Source organism: Arachis ipaensis, chromosome B5, assembly GCF_059453495.1.
Source record: "Arachis ipaensis isolate K30076 ecotype BB chromosome B5, ASM5945349v1, whole genome shotgun sequence".
In the NCBI taxonomy this organism is placed as follows: Eukaryota; Viridiplantae; Streptophyta; class Magnoliopsida; order Fabales; family Fabaceae; genus Arachis; species Arachis ipaensis.
Window position 1 is genome coordinate 151,785,646 of NC_142440.1, and position 18,108 is coordinate 151,803,753.

Consider the following 18,108-nt stretch of genomic DNA (forward strand, 5'->3'; position numbering starts at 1 on the left):
ACTCTCGGACCCTTCTCGCTACCGGAAGGATTGTAACCTGCCCATCTGCACCATACACATGAGTTACATATACTAATATATGTGTTTACATTATGCAATAGAGTATTAACATACACGCAATTCTGTAAGTCATATTGAAAAAGAATAGGCCCAGTATAGTACTTCGACGCCAACGGCCAGCTGAACGCCTCATATCCTGTAGGCCTAAACTGAGGAAACCGCCAAAAGATCCAAGACTGCAGTAGCTGGAGCGGGCCCGCTAACTTCACAACATGTCTGTTTGCCACCCTGCACATGCACCGGTACAACCAGGCCAGTGCTGCCGAACCCCAGCTGTACGTACCCAGCTCCTCCAGCCTCGCTACATATGGAAGCCATCTAATGTGAATCCGGTTGCCAGACTTGTCCGCAAACAGCTGCGTGCCCAGCAACATCATGATGTACGCACGGACATATCGGCGAACAGTGTCATCACCTGCATCCTCAGGGCACTCACCAAAGGTCTCCTGAAACCAGCTGCAGTTCACTGCGTACTTCTGAACCTGACTGGGAGGAGGTATAACTCCTAGCAACTCCTGGAACCAGACCCAGGGTGGACGGCCGCCATCGATGTATATATGGAACTCTGACAGGCACCCGCTCACGTAACGGCCATCGACTGGCAAACCCAGCTGGTATGCCACGTCCTGGAGTGTGATCGTGCACTCTCCGAACGGCATATGAAATGTGTGCGTCTCGGGACGCCATCTCTCCACGAATGCACTGACGAGCGCCTCGTCTAGCCGGAACCACCGGTCGTTCAGCCTTGCAAGATGGTATAGCCCTGCCATCTGCAAGTATGGAACGTATCTGTCATCAAGACGCATGCCCTGCTGCCGCCTCATGCTCCTAATGCATCGCTCGGGCTGCGCATGAAAAGAACCGCATACTGAGATATATAACTACACAGGTTTTACAGTAAACCGGTTCACATAAACCGGTTTACAGTAAACCGGTTTACATAAACGGGTTTACATAAAACGGTTTCCATAAACCGGTTTACATTAACCATTTCGCTAAATTAAACAGCATAACATTACATGAAAGATAACTAACTGGAAAACAAACCCTAAACCACACAACTAAACCGCTAGCATATACCACAATTAACGAGAGCCATTAACAAGAAACAAATTCAATAAACCGGCTTACTTAAACCACCTAGCATTAAACAACTACCCTAAACCACATATAAAAACCGCTTGCAAAAACCGCTAACAAAAACCGCTAACATAAACCACCAACATAAACCACTACCAAAAACCACTGACTTAAACCACTAACAAAAACCACTACCCTAAACCACCACCCTAAACCACTAACATAAACCACTAACTTATACCGCTAGCTTAAACCACTATCATAAACCACCTACATAATCCCCTCACCCAAACCACCTACATAAACCACTAACATAAAGTACCGTCTAACCAAGATACAAAACCACTAACCTCGTCGTTGATGACCCCGGCTATATGAGCGACTCCGTCCAACCGATATAACTGTGCCGGATCGTCCCCCATCAGCAGAGTAGTCCGTTCAGGTCTTCCTCGGAGAGAATCTGGGTCGTTTTCTCTGAGATTTTGTGGGGTAGGGGGGAGGGATAATGGTTCGAATGAGGGTGATTCGAACTCCTTATATAGTCAAATCACACCTAATTCGAACCAGCCTGGTTCGAATTATGAAGGAGTGCACTAGGAGTAATTCGAACCGGCCTGGTTCGAATTACATGGAATCGAATTCAAAGCATAATTCGAACCAACCTGGTTCGAATTATGTATGAGAGAAGTTCGAACCATAGTGGTTCGAATTATGTATGGGAGGAGTTCGAACCTTAGTGGTTCGAATTATTCAAATACGTACAACACTAAATCGAACCATCTTGGTTCGAATTATGAAGGAGTGCAATTCGAACCAGCTTGGTTCGAATTATATTAAAATACACTTTGGCTCATTGCTGAAACGAAATTGGATTTGGCGCATTTTGGTTACAAGATTCTTGCTTTGGCTTAATATGGTTTTTTGCCCTTTATTTTACTTGAATCTTAATTTGATCACTAAATTATCAATTAATTCAAAAGGCTAACTGAATTTTTTCTTTATAATTAAACTAACTTAACATATACATTCATGTGACATATATATATATATATATTATTTTTCTTTGATTTATAATGTGTGTAAAAATTATGTTAACAAAAAAAAAAAGTGTGTCAAATTTGCATTCTCTTAAAGTGAGTTATGTCAAAAAATAGATAGAAGATTATTATGTCTGACAATAAAATATTGAGAATTGATCTTACCTTAATTTTTTTGAGAGACTAAAATGTCTGTTTTTAAAATTTTTGGAGACTGATTTAGATAATTATTCTGCCGAAAAATAGATTGAAGACTAATTTATCTAGAGTAAAATTTTGAAGATATTTTAGTATATTAATTTTTTTTATTAAAATATCTATTTTTAAAATTTTTAAAAATTAATTTAGATATTTATTCTAAAAAGTATTAGTAAAACATTATCAAATTTTTTATTTTTTATTTTATTTAATATTAAATAAATAGTAAATAAGGCTACACTTTTACGTGAAATTTAGCAGGTACTAACTTTTAATGCACTTAAATTTAGCAGGTACCAAACTTGTGCTTCAAAACTCAAAAAAGGGTCTTGTGAGTCTGACTTGGTACGGGAAATTAATAAGATAACGAATGCGGGGAACCGGAAGTTTCCTGCTTTAAAACTAAAAAGGTGAGTTTTCACATACACATAACACGTGCTAGGCTAGCGTGTATATGAGTTGGGTTGGATTGGGTTGAATTTAATTAAATTTGGATTTAATTTTAACATTTTATTTTATTTATTTTAAAGATTTAACTTTATTTTAAATAAATTTAAAAAAATTAGTTTAACTTGGGTTGATCACATATGTAAAAATATAATTTTATAAATTTTATATAGAGTGAAGTATATTTTTTGTCTCTGAAATTTGTTAAAAGTTTTAAAAATATCTCTAAGTTTTGATTTGTTTCAATTTTGTTCATCAAGTTTTCGATTTGCATCAATTTTATCCTAATTACTAATTTTTTTATAATTAATATTTTTTTTCAAATATAACCCTCCTTTATACCTATCATCATCACAATTCTGTCTCTCTTTCTTTCTCTCTTTTCATCCTCACTGTCAACTCCACCACCATTATCATTATTGAGCAACCACCGTCAACCTCCTCTTTTATTGTCGCTGGCCAAACCCCTCATTCTCTTTTTTTCTCTTTTCTTTTCCGACTCTCCATCTCCATCACCACCATCTCCGTTGAGCCCCATTCTCAATGACCACCACCATTTTTCTTCTTTTTCGTGGAAACCAGCACCGTTAAAACCATCACTCTTCCTCCTTCTCTGTTAGCAAACCCAGCTTAGGGAAAAAATCACAGCACAAGATCAAAGAACCATAACCACTAATAATAATGAGAAGAAGCTTGAGTGCCAATACTGTTTGAAGGAATTTGCAAATTTACAAGTACTTGGTGGGCACCAAAATGCTCTCAAAGAAAAGAGGATAAAGAAAAAAAGGTTGCAGCTTCAAGTAAGCAAAGCCACTATAAACTACTATCTTCAACAGCCCAATTTTCCAAACAACAATCATCATGATTTTTTCTCATCATAATCATAATCATAATAACAGTAACACCCCTTGGTTCTATGATCCTTCTTCTTACAACTACTATTCTGACTTTACAATTTGTGAAAAATCCCAAATTAGCTTCAACCCCAATGATCAAGATTCAAACTTTTTGGTCGAGAAAGCATCAAATAGTAATTGGTATTCATCTCTGCCATCATCATATCAAGCTGCTGCTTCTTCACAGCAAGATTCTTGCATATTCAAATTTTCTAATACTAGTATAGATGATAATAATAATAATAATAGGACTTACAACATCTTCAAGCCTTGCAACTTTCTTAATTCTTCAAATCATCAAATACAAAGCCATAGTAGTAATAACAAAGCTTTAGATCTTCAATTAGGCTTCAATTTGCAGTCAAATACAAGAGGGGCCTAATTTATTAGTATAATTATTGATTAGGGTATACATGATATATGCATGCAATGAAAAGATAGGAAGCTGGGTTTGCTAACAGAGAAGGAGGAAGAGCGATGGCTTTGACGGTGCTGGGTTTCTGCGAAGAAGGAGAAAAATGGTGGTGGTCATCGAGAATGGAGCTCAACAGAGATGGTGGTGATGGAGATGGAGGGTCGGAGAAGAAAGGAAAAAGAAGGAGAATGAGGAGTTTGGCCGGCGACGATGAAGGAGGAGGTTAACAGTGTTGCTCAATAATGATGGTGGTGGTGAAGATGACAGTGAGATGAAAAGAGAGAAAGAAGGAGAGACAGAGGATTGTGATGATGATGATAGTATAAGGAAGGGGGTATACTTGGAAAGAAAAATATTAATTATCAGAAAATTAGTAATTAGGATAAAATTGATGCAAATCGAAAACTTGATGGACAAAATTGAAACAAATCAAAATTTAGGAATATTTTTAAAACTTTTAGCAAATTTTTGGGACAAAAAGTATATTTTACTCTTTTATATATTAAATTAATAAAATTTTATTTTTAAAAATTAAATTTAATTAATATACCGAAATTCAATTATTGTAAAATAAAAAAATATTATATAATATAAAAAATATTAATTAAATATGAAAATATAATATTATATTAATAAGAGTTAAATACTTTTTTCGTCTTTAAAGTCTTCGGTCAAAATAAAAATCGTCTCGTGTCTTTTTTTTTCTTATTAAAATCATCCTCAACGTTACAAAACGTTATAAAATTATCATTTTGTCCATAATCGACATTTTTCGAAAAATTTTGTCTTTAAACAAAAAAACCCACCTCACCACTAATCCTTGTATCATCGTCACCATGGCTACGCACCTCTCTCTCTCTCCCTCTCCCTCTCCCTCTCTCTTTTCCTCTTCCTCTTTTTCAATCATCACCACTACCACTATCACACCACTCTTCATCCATCAATCTCACTTAATCACAACATCAATCTCACCTTATCACAACATCAATCATCCCTTCTTTCAAACAACAACTCAATTTTAAAGTGAGAGGAGAAGGAGAAAGTTTGACATCAGCAACTCAATGACAACAAGTCAAAATTAAACTCAATTTTATAAGATATATTTCTATCCAAATAAACTAATACACCATCCTCTCTGATAAGCTATATTTTTTATTCAATTTCCAACAAATATACACCAATATCTCATTTCTAGAAAACAACTACTGCTTATTAGTCACTTTCAAAAATTTAATTTGAATTTAAAAATCTCAGAATAAAAAATCAAAATCATTCTAATAAAATAATAATAATTTTACAAAAATACTAATGTATATATTCTTTAAAAATAAAAATAAAAAAAACAAAAAACAAAAAACAAAGAAGAGAATAAGAACAACGAATAAGGAAAAAGAACAAGAGAAGAAAATGGGAATAGAAAACTCGAGGTGGTGAAGAGTGAAATTGAGTTAGTCTATCGAAGGTAGCAGAGAAAAAAAATATTAAGAGAGGCGACGGTAACTGTTACAGGAGTACCATCTTCAAAATCGCGGTGTCTCCTTTGCTATTTTTGAAACCGCACGACAGTCACAAGCCCACAAAAAAAATTAATTTTTTATATATTTAACACATTAAAAATAAAAGATTTATAATTAATTTATATTTTTTATATAACCTTTTAAATAGTGGACACACATACGCATTGCTTATGCGACGAGTAAACAGTCAAATTAGTTTTCTAAAAGATTTTTTTATTCAATTTTGTTTTTCAAAGATTTTTAATAGTTAGTCATTTTAGTCATTCTGTCACTTTTATTGCTAACGGCATCAAAATTTGTTGATGCGATACGATAAGTAACACCACAACACACACCTAGTGTTGGTGGGTCCCCAATCTCAAGTGGGGCCTACACAACTTTTAAAACAAAAATAAATAAATAAATGAAAGAAAGTGGCTTTTAAGCCACAAAAAGGGAGAGAGAGTTTTTGAGACTCTCATATTGAAAAGAAAGAAAGTAACGAAGCAGGGGCTTCGTCGAAGGAGAAGAAGAAAATTTGGGGGAAAATGGCAAGCCATTTTTTATCTGATTGAACCGATAAACTTGTTCCATTTCTTATGAAATTTTAGTATGTTATTCCTGGTGTCGAGATGAACATTAGGATATAATTTGCTAGTTGTATTTTTGAGATACCCACTTTATGAAGGGTTTATGTTGATTCCATCAGTTTTGATGATGTATTTTGTTGATTGTTGAGATGCCCTAGTGCTACTAAGAAGATTGTTTGTGTACCCATTATTTTGATAGTAAAAATTTTTACTAGACTAGATCCTGTGAATTTTTTATCCCTCTTTTTGGGGAGTTTTTCCACATTAAAATTCTGGTGTCTAATTATTTAAATTCTGCCATTCTATTTGTTGCTTGGAGTATCTTTGGTATTGCCTATTTAATCACACATGTTGTGAAAAAATTATTTTTTGTGCTTCCTCTGTTAAACAGGTTCTTATTTGAAATGTTGTTGAGTTTTTCCAACAACGTGGCATCTAGAGCTTTGGTTGTTTATCTCTGTGCTGATTAAATAGAGGAAAATACTCATGGACCAAATATGGTCAAATTGAATTCCCAAAATTACTCGATTTGGAAGACCCTCATGGAAGATATGTTGTATAGCAAGGACTTGTATGATCCTATGGAGGGGGATAAATCCAAAGGTACTAAATCCGATGCTAAATGGAAGAAGCTGAATCGGAAGGCAGTTGCTTTGATTAGGCAATGGCTTGATCTTAGCATGTATCCACATGTTGTCACCAAAACGAATGCCGAGAAGATGTGGAACAAATTGAAGGAGATATATGAGAGGAAGAATGTGCAAAACAAAGCATTCTTGATTAAGAAGCTTGTCAATATAAAGTATATTGAAGGTAAATCAATGCCGGAGCACTTAAGCATTTTTCAGGAGACAGCGAACCAACTGACAAATAATAAAATCACTTTGAATGATGAGTTGCAAGCCTTGTTGTTGTTGAGCTCTTTGCCTGATAGTTGGAAAGTTCTGGTTGTGACATTGACTAACTCAACTCCAAAAGAAAAGTTGACGTTAGCAATGGTCAAAGAGAGCATGTTGAATGAAGAAGTCAGAAGAAGAGAGCGAGGTTTGACTAATACCTCCTCCCGGTCAGAAGCACTTATTTCAAAGTCACAGGGGAGAAGTCAAAGTAGAAAACCTCACAGTTCTGACAAGTTAGAGAGTCGAAGCAAGTCAAGAGGAACGTGCAAGCTAAGAAAGGAGTTTATTTGTCACCATTGTGGCAAGTCGGGACATATCAAGAGGTATTGTAGGTTCTTGAAAAGAGAACAATCAAAGAAAAAAACGAAGACAAAGGTAAAGATAGTGATAAAGAAACTGCTGCTATTGTTTATGAAGATGTTCTTATCACATATGAAAATTATGTGAATCTTGTTTGTGATGATTCCACTTGGATTATGGATTCTGGTGCCTCATGTCATGTCACTCTGAGGTGTGGAATTTTCACTTCCTATACTGCTGAAAATTTTGGCAAAATCAAATTGGGAGGTAAAGGAGTGTGTAATATCATTGGTATGGGTGATATGTAGCTTGAAACCAACATGAGATGCAAGTTGCAGTTGAAGAATGTTAGGCATGCGCCAGATATGTGGTTCAATCTCATTTCAGTGAAGACATTGGATCAAGAGGGGTATTACACTTCCTTTGGTAGTGGAAAATACAAGATTTACTAAAGGGGATCTCATTATTGCTAGAGAAGACAATAGTCTCACTACTCTTTATCAGTTACAAGCAAAGTTGTGCAAAAAAAAGGTGAAAGTAGCTGATGATTCCTCTTCTGATTTGTGGCATATACGTCTTGGTCACTTGAGCGAGAAAGGACTAAGCGTCTTAGCCAAGAAGCACTCACTTTCAGCGAAAGATACAACTTTAAATACTTATAGTCATTATTTTATTGGAAAGTATGTTAGAGTATCATTTCATAGTTCTGGACCTCATAGGAGATCACATGTTCTAGATTTAGTTCACACTGATGTTTGCACTATGGATGCTAAGACACTAGGTGGTGCATGGTATTTTGTTACTTTTATTAATGATTATTCTCGAAAAGTGTGGACTTTTGTTTAGAAATCTAAAGACCAGGTGCTCGGTATCTTTAAACACTTTCATGCAAGTGTTGAAAGAGAAACGGGAAGAAAATTGAAATGTGTTCGAGCAGATAATGGTAGTGAATACAGGGGTCCGTTTGAAGAGTATTGTAAAAGACATGAGATTAAGTTTGAGAAGATGGTTCTTAAAACTCCTCAACATAATGGAGTTACAGAGAGAATGAATTACACTATCAATGATAGAATCAGGTGTATGTTCTCTCATGCAAAGTTGCTTAAATCCTTTTGGGGTGAAGCAATGAGGACTGCGGTAGATTTGATCAACCTTTCTCCTTCAGTTCCACTAAATGGTGATGTTCTAGAGAAAGTTTGAAGAGGAAAAGATGTCTCTTATAGTCACTTGCGAGTGTTCGACTGTAGGGCTTTTGTTCACATTCCAAGAGATGAAAGGTCCAAACTTGATGGAAAGTCAAAGCAGTGTATCTTCATGGGTTATGGTCACGAAGACTTTGGTTAAAGATTATGGGATCCGGTGAGAAAGAAGATAATTAGAAGTTGAAATGTGATTTTTGTTGAAGACCAAACGATTGATGATCTTGAGAAGACAGATAAGTCAGCAATAACTGTTAGACGTTCTGCTGATGATGAACCTGGTCCTTCCACTTGACCTTCTGTTGATGGGGAATATGTACAAGTTGATAATAATGGTGATGATTGGCATGATGAACCTACACCTCAACTTGAGGTGCCAGATGTTGAAGTTCCACCTGAACCACCCGTTGAGCCTGAATTGAGAATATCTACTAGAGAGCGTCATCCTTCTCAGAAATACTCTCCTCATAAGTATGTGATGAACACTGAGACTGGAGAGCCAGAGAGCTACCAGGAAGCTATGTCTGATGAGCATAAAGAAGATTGGTTGAAGGCCATGCAAGAAAAAATAAAATTCCTTGCATGAGAATCATGCGTTAGAATTGGTGAAGCTACTGAAGGGTAAGAGAGCATTTAAGAATAAATGGATGTTCAAATTGAAAGTAGATGAAAATGTCTCACGGCCAAGGTATAAAGCCCAAATGGTTGTGAAAGGCTTTGAGTAAAAGAAAGGTATTGATTTTGAGGAGATTTTCTCTCCAGTTGTGAAGTTGTCCTCTATTCGAGTTGTGCTTAGTTTGGCGGCTAGCTTGAATTTAGAGGTTGAGCAGCTTGATGTGAAGACTGCATTCCTTCACAGTGACATAGATAAAGAAATTTATATGGAGCAACCAGAGGGTTTCGAGGTTAAAGGAAATGAGCATCTTGTATGCGAGATGAAGAAGAGCTTATATGGGCTGAAGCAAGTGCTAAGACAGTGGTACACGAAGTTTGATTCCTTCATGAAAGATCATGGGGATAGTAAGACTTCTTCTGATCATTGTGTGTATGTTATGAAATTCTCTGATGGTGATTTTATAATTCTTTTACTTTATGTTGATGATATGTTGATTGTTGGTCATGACACTAAAAAGATTGAAAGTCTTAAGAAAGACTTGAACAGATCCTTTGCTATGAAAGATTTGGGTCCTGCAAAGAAAATTCTTGGCATGAGTATCACTCGTGACAGGAAGAATGGAAAATTGTGGTTGTCACGGTAGAAGTATATTGAGAAGTTTTTAAAGAGGTTTAACATGAGTAATTCCAAACCTATTAGTACTCCACTTGCTAGTCATTTCAAGCCGAATTCACGGCAATGTCCTACAAGTGAAGAAGAGAAAGCAGAAATGAAGAAGATTCCATATGCATCTGCAGTTGGCAGTTTGATGTATGCTATGGTTTGCACCAGGCCAGATATTGCTCATGCCATTGGAGTTGTTAGTCGGTTTCTCTCTAATTCTGGCAAGAAACACTGGCAACCAGTGAAGTGGATTTTCAGATACCTTAATGGTACTTTCAGAGTTTGTTTATGCTTTGGGAGTGGCCAACCTGTATTGGATGGTTACACAGATGCGAATATGACTGGGGATCCTGATTCAAGGAAGTCTACTTTTGGTTATATGATGACTTTTGCAGAGAGAGCTGTGTCGTGGCAATCTCGACTTCATAAATATATTGCTTTGTCTACTATAGAGGCAGAATACATTGTTGAAGCTTCTAAGGAACTCTTGTGGGATGAAAAAATTTCTACAAGAGTTAGCATCAATCAAGAGAAGTTTGTGTTATTTTGTGACAGTCGGACTGCTATCCATCTCAGCAAGAATCCTACGTTTCATTCCAGATCGAAGCACATAGAGGTGAGATATCATTGGATACGTCAAGCGTTTGAGATGAAGTCATACGCACTTGAGAAGATCCATACTGATGATAATTGTTCAGATATGATGACTAAGATTTTACCTGCAGTTAAGTTTGATTCTTGCAAAGAGAAGGCGGACTTGGTAGAGCAGCCTATCTCCACTTGAGTTGGTAAGGGAGAGATTTGTTGGTGGGTCCCCAATCTCAAATGGGGCCCACATAACTTTTAAAACAAAAATAAATAAATAAATGAAAGAAAGTGGCTTTTAAGCCACGAGAAGGGAGAGAGAGTTTTTTAGACTCTCATATTGAAAAGAAAGAAAGAAACGAAGCAGAGGCTTCGTCGAAGGAGAAGAAGAAAATTTAGGGGAAAAGGGCAAGCCATTTTTTATCCGATTGACCCGGTAAACTTGCTCCATTTCTTATGAAATTTTAGTATGTTATTCCTGGTGTAGAGATGAACATTAGGATATAAGTTTCTAGTTGTATTGTCTTCTCTTTTGTCTGACTTGAGATACCCACTTTGTGGAGGGTTTATGTTGATTCCATCAGTTTTGATGATGTATTTTGTTGATTGTTGAGATGCCCTAGTGCTACTAGAAAGACTGTTTGTGTTCCCATTATTTTGATAGTGGAAGTTTTTACTGGACTAGGTCTCGTGGGTTTTTTGTCCCTCTTATTGGGAGTTTTTCCACATTAAAATTCGGGTGTCTGATTATTTAAATTCTGTCATTGTATTTGTTGCTTGGAGTATCTTTGGTATTGCTTATTTAATCACACAGGTTGTGGGAAAATTATTTTTGGTGCTTCCGCTGTTAGACAGGTTCTTGTTTGAACTATTGTTGAGTTTTTCCAATACCTAGTAATCTTAATTGGCGGCTAACATGATAAGTTTATGAAATTAGATCAAATAAACTCTAAATTGAAGGATTCCAATGCCTCAAGTTCTCCCCTCAATTAGATTTTGATTTGATCTAATTCTATAAATCATGCTAATAGTCAATTAAGACTCCTATGTGTGTATTGTAGTATCACTTAACGTGTCACATTAACAAATTTTGGCGCGATCAACAAAAAAAAATAACAGAAAGACTAACGTGATTAATTTAAAATTTTTGAAAGACGAATTTGGAGACTAATTTAAAAACGAATAATCTTTTAAAGACAAATTTAACCATTTAGTTATTTACCCCTTACGTGACACATTTCATATACAAAAATCATGCTAATTGTTAATATGTTAAGTAGCATACACGTACGGTTGCAGTATATTGTATAGGAAAAAAGTTTTGCTAAGTAGATAATAGAGGGTGCAAACAACGTGAATAATGGAATGCAGGTCTAGTAAAATAAAAAACATCCCATCCTATTTCCACTACAATTCTAATCTCTCACCTTTTACCTTTCTCTCTTTTTACTGCAGCCGCTTCACTTTCCCTTCCCTATCGTGCCGTTACCAACGCACCTCACCACCACCGCCACTGTCTAAAGAAGCAACGCGCCGCACAACCGCTGCACCTTCTTCTCCCATGCGTTGCGCCGCCCTGTGCTCCCTGCAACCAACGTTGTCACTGCACCTTCTTCCCTGTGTCGCGCCCCTTGCTCTCGACGCTGCCGCTGCACTTTATTTTTCCATGCGTTGCGCTGCCCCTGTTCTCCCTGCAAGCGACGCTGCTATTGCGCGCCTTCTTCTCCCTCCTGTGACGTCGCATCGTCGCCGAGTAGAGGCCTTGTTCCGCCGCTAGCTGCTCCAACGCTGCACCTCTGCCCTTGCTTCCACGCCGTTGTATTGTCTTCGTCACTTTCATTGTGTGTCACGTTGTTTTGTTCACCCAAATAGTAAGATTCAAATAAACATCCACATCTTAGTGAAAAGAACCATCTGTACATAGTAAAATGAATATCTTGCGAAGCATGTGCATGCATAATCAAGCAAATCAAGTAAAATACCAATAAATAAACATCAACTTTAGAATGAAAAGAACCATCTACATACATAATAAAATGAACATCCGACTAAGTTGATAAAAAATAAGTAACGAAACAGTAGCTGCGAAGGCTTTGGGTTCGCGATACAACAGCAGCAGCGGTAGCACAGGATTGCAAGAGAGTGGTTGCAAAAAAAAAAATCAAAATTATGATTAATCTAATTAATTTAAAATTTGATTTTTAAAATTAAAATTAACTTTTTTTTTATTTATTATTTACATTGTTAAAAAAAAACAGTATTCTCCTATATTGTTTATCATGAGTGAATGCATAATAACCATTCAATTCAATAGCCTTGTTAAGTCTAAGCGTGTAGGGATTAAAGAGAGGACATGAACGTATTTTAAGTTTAGATAAAATATATTTTTTACCTTTAAAATTAATTAAAAATTTTAAAAATATTTTTAAATTTTATTTTATTTTAATTTTGTTCAAAATTTTTTTATTTGTATGAAATATAATTAATTATAATAGTTAAATTTTTAAAAGTTTAAAACTAATTTAATAATAATATATGATAATTATGTTTTATTTATTTATATATGTTAAAAGTTATTTTGATAAAATTATTATTGAATTGATTTTAAATTATTTTAAAATTTAATCATCAAAAATATATTTGATGAAAATAAAAAAATTTTAGAATAAAATTAAAATAAAATAAAATTTAAGTATATATATACTTTATCCTTTTAACTTTTAAGTATCTAAGTACCGATCCAATCCCCAACCACAGTAGTAAGGAAAGGAATTGCGTCTGCCCCTCTTTTTCAACGTACGGTCGATTCAAAAGGGTTTGTCACTTTGTCTTCATCAATATATATAAATTAATACTCGGTTAGAACTTGGAAGAAGAACATCAAGATTAGGGATATCAGACAGGAAGATGTTCACGTATGTCATGTCGATGTCCTTTTTGAAATATGATATTTCAACAACATTAATCATTTAGATATAATAATAAAAAAAATACAAGGTCCAGATTAAGCGAGTGAAACACAGATGAACATGAAGGTTGGGTGGTGCATGTAGACATGCAACCGTTTTTTCTTTTAACAAGTTTTGTATGATTGAAGTTATCAGCTTGTCCTTATAGACTAATTTTAAAAGCCATTTTTTTTCCAGCCGCCATATGTGATATGTCTTGACTGAACTGCACTAAATGGCATTATTTTTCTTCTTTTTTGGAACGAGTGTCACAACAATAATCATGCAATGTATATAAAAAAAGTTTAGTTATTGTGTATAAAGATATCTTTGATTTTCATAAAATTTTTTATTATAGTACTATAAAATAGTTAAATTATTTATTTATTATTTGATTATTCTATTATATTAAGTTTAATTATTTTAATAGTTAATTATTTAATTAAAAATATATAAATTAATATGTATAAACAAAAACAAAATTTTGTGTAAAGGAAGAGGGGCAATGCTCCCTCTTAATTTTTTTTAACAAATTATGTATCAATTTTTATTTAACTATTTTTTTCATAAAATTAATTTTTAGAGTTAATGAAATATTTTTATACAAATTTAATGTACCCACAATTAAAAACTTAATTAAAACTTTGACTAGAAAATTTTTTTAGAGGGAATATTTCGTTGATTTTAATATTTTTGAAACAAAAAGACTTGACTATAAAATTAAAAGTAGTGTAAGAACGTGATTAGAAAAAAATATAAAAACTTAATTACAAATTTGATAAAACTACAAAGACCAACAGAATAATTAAACATATTCTTAATACATACATTTATTAAAAGATGATTACCTAAAAAAATTATGGAAATAATTATAATTTAAATAATATATATTTTTTTCAAATTTAATAAAGACTGCATTTACAAAAGAATTAAAAAAAATTGTTCACAATTATTATTGTTATTGATTAATTAATTAATTAAATAGAATTTGTTCACGATTAACCAATAATTAATAATAACAATAATGACAATAACAACAATTATAGTAACAATTATAATAGCAATAGATAATGGCAATGATAGAATAATAGTGATGATGATGAAAAATTATAAATAAATCAATGAAAAAAAGTTTATAAAAAAAATTTCAGTTCGACAAATGTATGTGTTTTTATATTTTTAAATTTAACAAATAAATCAAAATTAATGTAAGTTTTTGATACGATATTGTATTAAGAAAGATAGAAATTAAAGAGAATTTAATAAAACATTTTAAAATTAGAGTTTAAGAAAATAAATTAAAGTTTTTAATTATATTAAATATATTTATATTATTATATCATATTTTTATTTATAATATAATTTTATAGGTAAACTTTATGTACAATTAACTTCACATAAAGTTAATAACTAAAAACTATTAAATAATTTAATTAATTTAACTAAATTTTTAACTAATAATTTTTAGTTATCAATTTTATGTAAAATTAATTACATCTTATTTCTATCAAACTTTTAATTAAACTATTGACTCAACATTAATTTTAATATTTTTTAAAAAATAAAAATATTAAGCCGTTTACACGTGTCTTTTTTAATTAGATTTCTTTTTTTGTACTAGGTATGTTAACCCTCTCATATATGTCTTTAACTTAGACCTAAAATAAATAAATAAATAAATAAATAAATAAAGAAAATCAGAGAGGAGCAACCTTCAAAGCCAAAACATTTGGGGACTTATTTTCGTCGTTTTCATCAATAAGATAGACATTTTAGAAATTTAACTCCTCACTAAACACCAAAAGTAACATGGCAACTTATTCGTACATGACATACTGTATTCCATTAAATTAGTGTGGAATACTGGATAACTTTCCAATAAGATATAGCGTAACTTGTGTATTTTTGTAAAATAATTATCCTACCATAATTTACGTATTAAAATATAGTATAAAATTCTTAGTAAATCATGGTAGAATAACAAGATTTAGGAATAATAATATTATTATCTATATATAAATTATAAAAGAGAAGGTATATATAATGAATTTTGATTTACGATAATTTGATAATTATAATCTTTTTTAATATTAAAATAGCCAAATATATTTTTTTGGACACAACCGAATAAAAAAAATCTAATATCATTAGATATTAAATTTAAATCTTCATATAAGTACCACAGCAATGAACTAATTTTTTTTTTTTTGTAAAAACTAAAGTTAAAAATATGTGGATTGAAATTAATTCAAAGTCTATAAATTAGATTCAGTGAAGCCACTAAAAAAATAAATATTTTTCTCTGTCATTAAATCTATTAGACGTACATTTTTTGTTCGAATTTTGTGTTTTTAAAAAATTAGATGTCGAACAAGTATTTTAAAAGATTTAAATGAGAATGTTATTAAAGTTGTATTTTTAAGTTTTTCAAAAGACAAATTAAAAGTAAAAGAGTTAATTTTAAAGAAAAATTAGAAGAAGAGTTCAATATTTTTAATTGTAATGTTAATATTTGAAAATTAAATTTTATTTTGATATATATTATTTACTTATTTTATATAATATTATTTTTACTAAGGTAGCTGCTGAATATGTTTATAATTTTTTACTAAAAAATTGAATGATTTGTTAATAAATATAAAAACTAAATATGCTAGGATATGTTGCTAATGGTGTGTATTTTAAGAATGGCATAAAGATTTAATTCTCAATGGAACAAATAATGGCTCACGCCCCATTTTTAGCCAAGCCAGGAATTTAGAAACTCAACCATTGACAAATGGGTCATTTTAGTTTTGCTTTAAAGGATAAAATTGTCTTTAAGTTCTTCACTACAAGACAAATATATAATAGAAACCGGATAGTACAAAAGAACATGATGTTCCATGCTAGTAGAATAGAACATGTGATAATTTTCCTATCAGATAATTATGGCACATACACCCAAAAGTAGGAGAAGTAGGTCTATTCACTTGCATTGTCACTTTAAAATGGTTGAATAATATCATGTCGGATAAAGTATTGGAAGAATTTGAAGCGTATCACGTACATTATTAGTGTTTTAATAATTTTAACAGTAAATTTTAATTATAAAAAATATATATAATATATTAATTAAAATTAACAGTTAAAATTATTGAAATACCTCAGTATTTTAGGTATATTTAAAAACAATTTAAAGCATATTTTTATTTTTAAAATTTAGGATAAAGTGTATTTTTTATTTTTAATTTAATTTTGTACTAAAATTTTTTTATTATATTCTTAATGACTAATTTTTAAAAAAATTTAGTATCAATTCGACAAAAATTTTACAAAAACAATTATCAACATAAATAAATTAGAAATAATTCTGATATATTATTGCTGGATTAGTCCTAATTTTTTTGAAAATTTAGCTGTCAATGGTATATTTGATGTAAATCGAAAAATTTTGGAACAAAATTGAAACAAAACAAAATTTAGGAGTATTTTTGAAACTTTTGACAAATTTTAATAGTAAAAAATATACTTTACTCTAAAATTTATCAAATATTTTAAAAATATTTTTAAATTTTATTTTAGAAATTTTGTATTTATATCAAATATATTTCTAACGATTAAATATTTAAAAATTTTAAGATCAATCTAGCAATAGTACATAACAACTATGTTTAATTTGCTTGTATTAAAGATTATTCATATAAAATTATTATTGAATTAGTCTTAAATTTTTTTTAAAAAATTAGCCATCAGAAATATATTAGATGTAAATAAAAAAATTCTACGTCAACATTAAAATAAATAAAATTTAAAAATATTTTTAAAATTTTTAATAAATTTTAAAAATAAAAACTATATTTTATCCTAATATACTATGCGGTGAGTTTTGTTAACTAATGTCTAACTAAAAAAATAATCATGAGAAAATTAAGAAAGTGAGAAATAAATATTTTATTATCATTAGTTTTGTAATTTGTATTTTATATATATGAATTTTATTATTTTAGTTTAATTATGAGTTGATCATTCTCTTTTATTTTAATGACTTTATATATTATTTTTGAGAAGCAAGTTTTGTTTAATTAAGATTTCTAATAATAGTAAATAAATATTTTTAATATTTTTTAAAATATTTTAATATGTATTTTATGAGCAACTACTCTACTTAATTAATATATCTATATAAAACTTAAAAATTATAATATAATATATATTAAATGTGAGACCAATAAATCAACAATAAAGATGTCATAATCAATCAACTACTCTCCTATAATGGTTTTCTGGTTTGTGATTGTGTGGATGCATGGTTGGCTATCTTAATGATTTAGAGATGTCATATGACACGATGGGATCAATCATGTGCGGTTGGATCATCATTGTCAATATGTAGCTTCATCTTTGAACTTACAACATTAATTGTTGCAAAAATTACCTTTTTTTTAATTTAAGTTAATAAAAAATTAAATAATTATATCTTTTACCTATTTTCTCAAGTAAAATTTTTTTTAGAATTTATTTAAAATTTTAATAGATTTTTTTTTCTTTTTTTGCATTTGTCTTATACTAAAATTCTTTTTTTTTTAAGTTCAATAAGAATCGAATGTTAAATTTTTCTGTTATAGAAATTTTGATACCATGTTATAATAAAAGTATAAAGTTCGTTAAAAAATTATTACTTGAAATAGCGAATTAGA

At 31.5% G+C, this 18,108-nt stretch overlaps 1 pseudogene; it reads left to right on the plus strand.

Moving 5' to 3' along the window:
• Nucleotides 1-272: 272 nt before the first annotated feature.
• Nucleotides 273-4,100, plus strand: LOC110272154 (uncharacterized; annotated as a pseudogene).
• The last annotated feature ends 14,008 nt before the right edge of the window (nt 4,101-18,108 follow it).